The sequence below is a fragment of the Neophocaena asiaeorientalis genome, unplaced genomic scaffold (assembly GCF_003031525.2).
Source record: "Neophocaena asiaeorientalis asiaeorientalis breed wild unplaced genomic scaffold, Neophocaena_asiaeorientalis_V1.1 scaffold293, whole genome shotgun sequence".
NCBI lineage: Eukaryota > Metazoa > Chordata > Mammalia > Artiodactyla > Phocoenidae > Neophocaena > Neophocaena asiaeorientalis.
The window spans coordinates 2,986,783-2,997,746 of record NW_020173920.1 but is presented as its reverse complement, the minus strand read 5'-3'; the positions used below and the strand labels follow the sequence as shown (position 1 = coordinate 2,997,746).

At 50.2% G+C, this 10,964-nt stretch overlaps 1 protein-coding gene across 1 annotated transcript in view; it reads left to right on the top strand.

Moving 5' to 3' along the window:
• Positions 1-10,964, top strand: part of XXYLT1 (xyloside xylosyltransferase 1) — a 191,047-nt gene that overhangs the window by 140,136 nt on the left and 39,947 nt on the right. The window lies entirely within an intron of this gene.

Below are 10,964 nucleotides of genomic sequence, written 5' to 3'. Positions count from 1 at the left end.
ACCCCCACCCCCCTGCCAGCTGACAGACATGTGGCCTTGTTGTTGACTGTCTGTTTTCTCTGGGTCGGGGCCTGGGGGGTGGGATCAGGTTGAGAGAAGGAGGAGGAGCCCTTCAGGACTGTCTGTTTTCTTGTATCACCTCTTTCTCAAGAATGGACGTTCTGTTCCTGCATGTTTCTTTCCCTGGAAGTCTCTTGTCCTGTGGGGTCTTTGTCAAGACTGAACAGGACTGAGGAATGTCAGAGTTGGAAGGTCCAGTCTAAATCCGTGAGCTCCTTCCTAGAGGACTGGACTTGTGTCTTCATTACCTCTATGTCTCCAGTACTTGACACAGTGCTTGGCACGCAGGGTCTCTGAGAACATTCGCTAAGTGAATGAACTGCAGAATGACAGATCTGGGTTACCAATGAGGGGCCAACTCTGACCTTCCTCCACCAGGGGGGATGTGATTCTGTTAGCGCCTATTGGACTGTGCGTTCTCAAGCACAGGTGGTGTCTCGGCCTCATCTGCGCCCATAGGCCAGCCCAGCACCCGGAGGGTGGGTGGATGAATAAATACCTCCCCGCCCCCCCATTGCTATGGTGCTGGTGCAGCTTCTTCAGACGGAGTCTGATGGCCTTTGGGCGGGGCCTTACCCTGCCTCAGGCTGACAGTGGGAATTAGGAGTGGAACGCAACTCATTAAAAAATAAAAGGAAAGAAAAAGAAGACTGCATCAGCTTGCTCAAGGAAGGTCTACGACAAAAGGGAAATTTAAAAATAACCTTACAGAGTGTGTATGTGATGTGGCCGTTTGTCAGTGTTGACAGTTTTCATTTGCTGACTACAGAGCAGTAATTCCCTAGATGTGGTTTTATAGTCCTCCCTGCTATCTTGCTCTGTGATCTCAAGGGTTGTCATGAACTTGCCAAAAAGTTGCTTGAATCAAAATTTTAATTCACGTATTTTTATTGATTTATTTATACCTCAGACCCCCATCTACTTGCAAAGATTTTTAAGATGGCATCTAATAAAGGAGATATTATAGGTAATGTTAAAATAGAAAAAAGATTTTTTTTAATCTAGGAAGAGGAAGTAAAAAGTAAGATATTTTAATGGCTTTTATTGAGGATTCAGTCAGCACTTAGCTTGTTGGAGACCAAGAAAAAAAATAGATATGGTGAAATATGTGATACATTTTGCAGCAAAAGCCTGTGGAGTCACATGCCCTCGGCCAGCTCAGATTTCAGCTCCAGTTGTAGTGGGCGGTCTCATGAGAGCTCAGACACGCCCTGGGGCATCTGTAGGGCATGGGAACTGGGGGCGAAGGCGCCAACCTCCTGGCCATTTGGAGAGCAGTTCTGGGAGGCCCCAGTACGTTCGTCTGGGTCCTGGCTAGACCGAGCACCCATGCCTCCAGCTGCAGTCTAGATAACGCACCCTCATGTTGGTTTCACGGTGTCCCTTGTCTTCCTGGCCCCTCTCAGGCCCCACTACCTTGATTCCTGGGCAGCACTGTTTCCTCTGCGTCTCTCCCATTCAGGGAGGCCCAGTGGGCATGTGTATATTAAGGCCACCCTTAGTGGAGCTCAGGGGCCCCTCAAGGAACAGAAGCCCCCATATTTCCATTTCCATCTCCAGACATCCTCTCCTGTTTTCACCGTCACTTCTCAGAGGAGACCGTTTCATGACAAGGGCGAAGGAAAGGACTCACGGACAGGGCTCTCCTTTGTCTGTCTTGCCCAGAACTGCCCTCTGCCCGCTTTCCCTGATAGCGGGCGCTGTCGTCTGATCGAGCTCTGCTGTTGTGGAGGATGGGTGTGTGTGGACTGAAAGCCCCTGACTCCTGGGGTTGTCCCCATGCAGGGCTCAGCCCCTGCTTCCAGACTGGTGCCATCAGGGCCTTGCGGTCTGACCCCACTGCTGGCCGCAGATCCTGATTGTGGACATTTCAACTTATTTCAGACAGGATTTTGGTTGAAAAGCAATGTGGTTTCTTGACGTTGTTGGGATGATTTGTATTTGGAAGCCTGAGGGCCACCCAGTACTACCAGGAAATTCACTGAGCTTAGATTCTCATTGGGAAACGCTCCCCACCCCAAGAGGTTTGAAGCAGGTGGCCAGCCTGGAGGATGGCTGTCACAGCCCTCCTCTGCTCACCCTGGGCTCTGCCACTCCGCCACTCCTGGAAGCTCCCTCCCACACCCCTCCTGGTTAGGACCCTGCTGGCTAGGCCCCTGCTATTTCATGGCACTTCCTAAGGAGGCCTGCCCTGGGCTGCGTCCTAACTCCTGAGGCCTCCAGAGGAAGGGGATGGGAATGAAAGGAATCCGGGCCCCAGGCTTTCCCCACCTTCACCTCATCCCTTACATTTTTGGGACTGTTGTAGTCAAAGGGAGGAGTGGAGGCTACAAGCATCATTTTTCAGGCCCCAAATTTAATATCACTGCAGCTTTCTGTCAAAATCAGACTCTTTGTCCTATTCTTAGGGAAAGAGTTTCTCTGTGTATCTCTGGTAACTGTCGCCTTTGTTCTGTGGTTACTTCTACACACATCTTTTCTCTCGTTCTAGGCTATAAGCTTCTTGAGGGCGGAGACCAAGCCTTTCATTTCTTCCTTTTTCCTCGTGAGTAACTGGTCAGTAAATATGTAATAAATGAATGGATCCTAGGTTGGCTTGAAAGAAGTTGGGATACCATATATTCCTACTGCATCTGCTTTCTCCCACATATTTCAGAAAACTCGTGGCTACCTTGCTCACCCTGCATCATTGTTAGGAAATACAGATGTGTCTTGCATCCGTGAAGATGGTTCCAGCGCTGGCTCTGACTCCAGCCTTTCTGGAGTCAAGCCCTTTTTGTACTCTGGTCGGCTGTAGTGGGAGCCTGGCTGACCACATCCCCAAGCAGCAGGGGCAGGCCCATGGTGCTGAGGAACAGTCTGTATTCATTTCTCCATGGGACTCTTGCATCTGGAAGCAAGAGGGCTCATCGTCAAGGTGTCTTGAGTCCTTGGAAGTGGATATTAAGGCACGTGTTCATTAGTCCATCGGTCAGCAAATATTTACCGAGCGCTGTCTGCTTGCCAGGCCCTGTGCCAGGGGTAGGGGCCACATTCATGAATAAAATAGGCATGGTCCCTACCCCTTGGAGCTCACAGTCTAGCAGGGCAGACATAGAAACATTAAGCAAATTATTAACAGGGAAGAAAGTGTTCTTCTGTACCAAGCCAGAAGGTATCAGAGCTCTCTCACACTGTTAATACAAACCATTTCCCTCCAGGTTGGTCCTAGGGCTTAGATTTACACCCATTGTTTTCCCAGAAGCATTTCGGCCCCCAGCTCTTTTGTCAGCTCCTGGAGAAAGCCTTGACGTTTACCCTAAAGCAGCTGCCGAGCACCTGGAACATGACCGTTTAGCATGAAGCACTCTGCTTAGGCTCCGGCTCACTGTGACTACTCTGGTCCTCAGTCTCTTCGTCTGTAAAATGAGGGCTGTGTGGTCTAGGGTTACATTTCTCAAGGTGAGCTCCGTGGAAAACCAATCTCGGAACATGTCCTGGAGAAAAGGATCTCATGATGAGATAAGTTTGGGAAATTGAATATTTTATGTAAATATATATGTGTGTGTATATATATATATATATATATATATACATATATATATATATATATATATATTCCCCTTTTCTCAATTCACAGAGCACATTAAAGGCTCTGAGAAGTTCTAGAGTATGCAATCTGGCCTGGCTTCGTTGAGTGCAACCTTTTTTAAACTTTTGGACCCAGATTCCTTTTTTCACACGGCACCTATTTTCCCGAGGCTTTGGTGCTCCACAGAGCCCGCTTCTGCAGAGACCTCTGAAGGCCCCTTCTGCTCTAGCACTCGGTAACTAGGGCTCTGGTGATGCTCTGTGCTGTAGGACAGGAGTTGGTGTGGGGCAGTGGTCCCAGAGCCCATAGCATCTGGCACCCCTTCCTCCTTTGCGATTATCGTGTCTGTTCAAGGAGACAGCTGACCAAATTTTCTGCAGCAGATCCCGGAGACATGTGAAGACACTCACTGTTGGTGGCACTGCCTCGGAATCCACAGTCATTCTTAATTGGCCTCAGAACCATCAGCTTGCAAAGCCGTCTGTCATGGGAAACTTGAGCAGTGTTCAGGGTTTCATTAATAATTCAGTGGACGAGCTTCTTCAGACGCAGGCCTTCTCACCCTTGGGACTCACTTGTCTTCTGCCTCCAGAGATGTTCCAGGGAGAGTTCTCTGTTATGTTACAGATGTTAATGACTCAGACAGTAGTACTTCGAGGCTGTCCCAGAGTCCCCAAAGCCGCATCAGTCGGAAGAGGGAATATTGATACAGGTTAATCCCACTCTAATTGTATCAGCCGGCTCAGAGGGTTGGGTGGGCTTGTGGACAGTGAGGTTCCAGGGAGTAGATGCCCACCGCAGGCTTCAGGCAAAAAGCCTCTTGTGCTGGGGTGGTGGGGGGCTTATATCCACTGCGATAGATTCCTTCTTCTGTCTGTAGCATCCCCAGCCATTCAGAAAAAAATTATGTAGGATCTTTTTTTTTTTTTTTTGCAAGTTAGAGATACCTAAAAATATTGGTTGAATTCGTTCTAGCTGATGAGCACTGATTCTCATTCCCATTTAGTTGACTTCTAGAATGTCACAGCGGAATGGGAACATAGAAATCATCTCATCTAGCTCCTTCATTTTTCAGTGTAGGAAAATGAGACCAGAGGAAAGTGACTGTCAAGGTTACCCAGCTGGTTCGTGCAGAGGCTGCCCGGTACCCGGGCCTCCTGGCTTACAGCCCCGTGTCCTTTCCAGCGTGTCCCACGCCCTGCTCTGAGCACAGTGCGCAGAGCGTTCTTCTTGGAGTGCTGCAAGCAGTCCCAGGCACAGTGATGTTGGGACACCAGATGCTCTTTTCCTTCTCAGGCGCTGTGATGCCAAGGGTAACACATCCATCCTGGCTGTCACGCTGATGGGGCTGTGAGGCAGGTTTATGTGCCATCAATAAGGTTAAAAAAGAAGCTGGGCTCTCCTCTCTCCTTCTCTCAGCTTCCCTGCTAATTTGTGGTCATTAGCGCTGGCTGTCACCTCCTCAAGTCCCCTCTCCCCTTGGAGAAACTTGCCTCCAGGGGAGTTGAGCCTGGCTGCTCAGGGGAAGCAGGGCTTGGGAGCCAGCCCTTCTCATCCTCTTGTGGAGACTGCTGGGCCTGGCTGCCGGTGCTCAGCCATGGGCCACTTCCTGGCTAGACACTGAGCTGGTTTTTCCACCTTCCCCTGGAGCCTGGAGAGGAGGGGCGGGAAGGGGGAGATCACAGAGCCTACCTCCCCTGTCTGCATGGAGAGCAAGGATGATGAACAAGGGCCCTGGGGTCTTGAGTTTCTCATGGAGTCTCAGTGCCAGAAGTACCTTTGGAGATGACTGGGTTCTGTACCTGCTATTTATATTAAGGACCCCGAGGCCTGGAGAGGGGTCAGCCTCGTTTAAGGTTGCTGGGCCAGTTGATGGCAGAACTGGGGTGAACCTTAGATTTCTACCCTGTTTTTCCTGGAGTCTCAGCTACAGGCCTTCCGCCTTTCTAGTTTGGGGTGTCGTTTTCCAGTGCGCAGCCAGCGTGTCTCAGCCCCAAACCCCAGTGGTTAGAAAGTACAGAGCAGGTTTAGGGAGGAGAGAGCACTCTGCTGTGGTCCATGGGAGTTTGACAGTGAGGTGTAGAGACAGATAAGAGTTGACTGGGCCGGGCAGCCAATGGGCCTTCAGGGGCTGTTCAGTAGAGGAACGAATGCCCAGGAAATCTGTGCTCTGAGGGCGCTCAGGAGCGTGTGAGGGCCGGTAGGAGGTAAAGGAGCAGAGCTGGGACAAGCCAGGGGGTCCCGGGTGCCTCTCTGCACCAGTTCTGACACAGGGACCCAGACTTCCTTCACTTCCTCTCTGCACTAGAGGGACCCCCTTCTCTCCTAACCTGTCCTGAATTTTAAGCTGGGGCAGTACTTGGCCAAGTTTCTGCCTGGAAGTCGTGGGCAGCTGCAGCCAGACAGGGCCCAGGCCGGCCTGAGGGTAGGGTTGACCACGTCCTCAGGTGGAAAGACAGACACCTGGCTGGCCCGGCAGCCTCAGGCCCGCTGGTGACTCCAAGGCCTCCACGTGGCTCAGTGAGACTTTCGGTAAGTGTAGTGTTTCCAAGGGCAGCATGTCAGCTGAACTGAGGATGTCATGGATGCAGGTATGTGGGTTCAGGTTTGGGGGCCGCAGGGGAGGGGCTCAAGGAGGAGGTGGCAGCGGACAGACATAGCTCATGGGCCCCCCTCGCCCCCCGACTCCAACCTTGGCCACCCTCAACCCGCGACTTGCGCAGCCCTGCCTGTGACTACGGAGCAGGGAGCACTGCCCAGGCCCCGTGGCAGGTGAGGGTTCCGGGAAACAAGTCCTGGAGCCTTGGCTCTGCGGAAACTCGGGTGCGGGGCAGGGCACGGGGTGCAGGAGCTGTATTACCCAGGGCCTCACCCCCACGCCGTTCTTCCAGTAAGCACCCTAAGGGCTGGCATGGGGCTCACCTTGTCCTCCCCTCCAGCGACTGAGCCACAGAGAAGGGACATCTTGAGTGAAATCAGAACCAGGTGGAAACAGGTGCTGAGCTTTTGCTTTTTAGCAATTACTAAGCACTCTTCACGGACCCCACCTCCTCTGAGGAGAACACTGAAGAAGTGTCACTAATGCTGGTGACGCTAATAGGAATACAGAGATGCTTGTGCTTATACTGTTACTGCTGAAGGGAATGATAAAGTTAACGTTTATCGGTGCACACCCTATGCCAGGCGCTGTGCTAAGCACTTTATATGGAATGTTACTTAATCCTCACAGCAGTTCTGTACAATCATTATTATTACCCCCATTTTCCAGATGAGACCAATGAGGCACAGATTGTTGACCTGCTCGTTCAAGGTCAGCCTCAGAGCCGAGAAATAGTGGAGCCATGATTCCACGCACAGTCTGAGGCTCTTTACTAAGCTGTCCTTCTCCGTGGTCTGTGTGGGGGCATTTGAGCAGCGAGGGGTGACAGTGGTGTTTGAAGGGAGGACACCCCAAGAGGATGGGACAGCTACAGCAGCAGAGTGGCAGGGGGGAGGCCCTCCGCTGGACGTCTAGGCTCTTTACTTCTTTGAGCAGATCATCCCCTTCCTGGGGCCTTGATGGAGGCCTTAGACAGAAAACAGGGTAGAAACCTAAGCTTTTCATTTTCAGAGAGCAGAGAGACCATGTGAGTTTTGACTGGAATCTGATCCTGGAGAAATGCAGCAAGTGCCCCAATCATCCCACAGGAATCCTGCAGACCCAGTGAGAACTTCCCGTTCCAGGGGGAGCACAGGGACAGGGCTGCACCCCACTGGCCCAGCCTGGACCCTTCTGCCAGCCTTCCCTTCTTCAGCCAGAAACCCTCAGCTTTGTTGTTTCAACTGCATAGAGCAGGTTACTAGCTATTGTTCTTGGAAGCCTTTCTGTGATCTTAGGACCTTTGAGAAAAGAACAAACAGCTACAAAAACACAGGGTAGTTAAAAAATATTTGTGATTTTTGTGCTGCGTGGAACAAAAGAGGCATTCAGGAGACTCAGCATTGTTCCGGGGGAGTGGGGTTGAAACTGCCCCTTCTCCTCTCCCCTTGGGAGCATCCATGCGATGGCTGTGGAATGTCCTTAGACCATCTCCCAGTGGCAGCCTCCTCCTCTGTGCGGGGCCTGAGCTAGGGACACATTTATACTTGTATCAGCTTTAATGCTCACTCAGTTTCTATCTAGTCCATTTTTTTCATCTTGTTGGGAAAAGCGGCTCAAAGTTATCACCTGGTCACCATAGTTTCATACTAGTTACTAGCTACCCTATCTCTTGCTGGATACCTTTAACTGCCAGTCATATAGCAATCCAGTGTACATAGTAATTTTCCTTATTGGATCTTTATTTCTGTTTCATTGTCTGGAAGTGCTATCTATTTTATCAAAGGCAGGACTGAGGTTCGAAGCAGGGAAGTGACCTGCCCGATGTTGCTCAGCTAATAACACAGATCCCTGATGAACACAGTGCTCTTAGAACCCTACTAAGATTCCTTCTTCAAGGAACTAAATTTTGAAAGCTTACTGCCTCCGCTTCTTGGGAAGTTCTAAAACACCATGGACCCACTGTTGTCTTTATCCTTGAAAGCTCTTTCTAGGATTGAAGCTCTAAAATCCCAGGCCCAGGTCTCTCTAATTCTGAATTGGTTCATTTCTCCTGTGGTAGCCCAGGCGCCCACAGCCAGCCAATGAGCCTGGTGTGCCCAGTGCCCTCGCTCCAGCCCACAGCCCTTCAGCAGGCAGTTGTAAGGGAGCCAAGATGCTCATTGCCTTCTCGAGGACACACAGCTTAATTGCCTCTCCCCGTTCCTCCTGTCCATGCCTGGTTTAATCTGTGCAGCCTTCCCTGTGTAAGTCACGGCCAGACAATCTCAGCGGGATACACTTGGGACTGAGCGTGGAAGCTGGGTTGCAGTGATTTGTGTTGGAACACCAGTGGTGGGCTTCTTTCACGTTCTTCAGATGAAGGCTCTTGGGGAATTAGAAGGGCCTTTGGAACTGCCTTCCTCCCCAGCCTGCTCCGTATCTCCTTCAGATTTATTCTGCTAGAGATGGCGCAGGGTTGTTCCTTTGGAGGACTTGGACACATGGCGTCTTTGCTCGTATCCTATCAGAATCCCTGGGCTTCACTGGAGGAGTAACAACTTGACCTGCCATCAGGAAATTCCTGAGATGTATGCTCAGCACCAGTCTGAGGAACTGGGGATGTTTAGTCAAGATAAGAGAGAGCCCATGGGGATATGATCCCTGTCTTCGTGTGAGAGAGGAAATACGCTTGTTCCTTATGTCTCCGGGGGTGGGTGGAGGGGCAGGACTTAGACCAGAGAGTAGAAGCTTGGACGGGGTGACATTCAGCACAATGTAAAAAGGAACTCACTAAAAGGAGAGTTTTCAGAAAATAGAATATGTTGTCCAGAGCGAGTGAATTTCCTCTCCCTGGAAATTTGTGTTCCTCTGATGAGGAGGCTGTGACGTGGGTTTTAGGGAATGGCAACTCCAGCCCTGAGTGGAGAATGAGATGGCCATTTACCTCTACACCTATTGGCCTGTGATGGCGCCCTCCACGATGTCCTTAGGGACAGCTGCCCACGAGGACTGAGCCAATCCAGGCTCGGGCTCCAGGAGGCACCCCAAAGGATGAAGAGGATCAGGGAAAGGGGAGGCCACTGGCCTCTCTCCCCATGTGCGGCCCATGCTTTTGGTCTTAGCCTTCATTTCTCTGGGTGAGCAGGATGGTGATGGTGGTAGCGGTAGCAGCAAGAGCCTATCAGTGAAAACATGGGCCTCTTCTGTAGAAAAAAGAGCTTAGTTGGCACGCAGCTGGGCTGTCGTGACTGCTGGAACGACACCTTCCAGGCAATGGAAGAAATCTGCTGGAAACAGTGTGGCAGAGCGGCAGGTCTGCCCTTCCAGCAGCCTTGTAAGTTGGCAGCATGGATGGAGGAGAGCAAGGACTCCACAAATTGTGACCTTTTCATACTTCATCATTCTTGAATGCAGGAACATGTGTGTGTGTGTGAGGGAGAGGGAGAGACACACACACACACACACACACACACAGAATGACATAGGGAGAGACGCACTGGTTTTGTTTTCATTGTTTCCCTGTGCGAGCTCCACATAAATAACTCATTTAAATAACTTGGCATCTTTCCATACTTTTAACTATGCTTATAAAAATTATACAGTTAAACACACACATAAACATATACATATGTCTGCAAGTTTTTTTAAGTAATTTTTTTACAAAATTAATCACATTTACTGCATACTGCTTTTCTTATTCATCAATAATTCATAGAAAAATCCCTCCAAGCCAGCTGGTATACCTCCTATTTCATTCTTTTTATTCCCTAGAAGGGATGGTCTTTATTTTATTCAACCATTCTTATATTGATGGGTATTCACTTTGTCTGCAGTTTTGTTTTGTTTTGTTTTTTACAAATAACTACCTCCATAGATAAACTGCTTCCATAAACATCCTTGTATATGTGTGTGTATCCTTATGAACTACTGCTTTTATTTCCCAGGGGTAGATTCCCAAGAGTAGGACCGCTGAGCTGAAGGGTATAGTATTTTTATTTTATTTTATTTATTTTTATAAATTTATTTTATTTAGTTTTGGCTGTGTTGGGTCTTTGTTGCTGCGCACAGGCTCTCTAGTTGTGGCGAGCGGGGGCTACTCTTCGTTGTGGTGCACGGGCTTCTCATTGCGGTGGCTTCTGTTGTTGCGGAGCACAGGCTCTAGGCGCGCAGGCTTCAGTAGTTGTGGCTCGCGGGCTCAGTAGTTGTGGCCCATGGGCTCCAGAGCACAGGCTCAGTAGTTGTGGCGCACGGGCTCAGTTACTCCGCAGCATGTGGGATCTTCCTGGACCAGGGCTCGAACCTGTGTCCCCTGCATTGGCAGGCGGATTCTCAATCACTGTGCCACTAAGGAGCCCAGTATTTTTATTTTTGATAGACGTTTCCAGATTGTGTTCCCAAAAAACTACAACAGTTCTCATTTCCCTTAGCAGTTGGTGAGAGTACCTGTTTCCCCATCCCCACAGCATGGTTACTTCCTTGTTAGTGTTAGCCTTCTGATGGGTAAACAGTAATATCTCATTGTTACTTTGATTTTCATTTCTCTGACTCCTGTCGAGTCTGAGCATCCTTCATACGATTATTTGCCATTTGCCTTGTTCTGCCATGAATTGCCTCCTAGGATCCCAGGGGAAGGGACCAACAAGACTCTGGGTCGACTGGCAAGAAACGGTGTGAACACCCTTCACCCGGTCCTGGGTGACAGTCGGTCCTGGGTGACAGTCGGCTCTCAGTGCCCTTCCCCCTCCCCTCCCCCTCCCTCCTCCATCTCTGTCT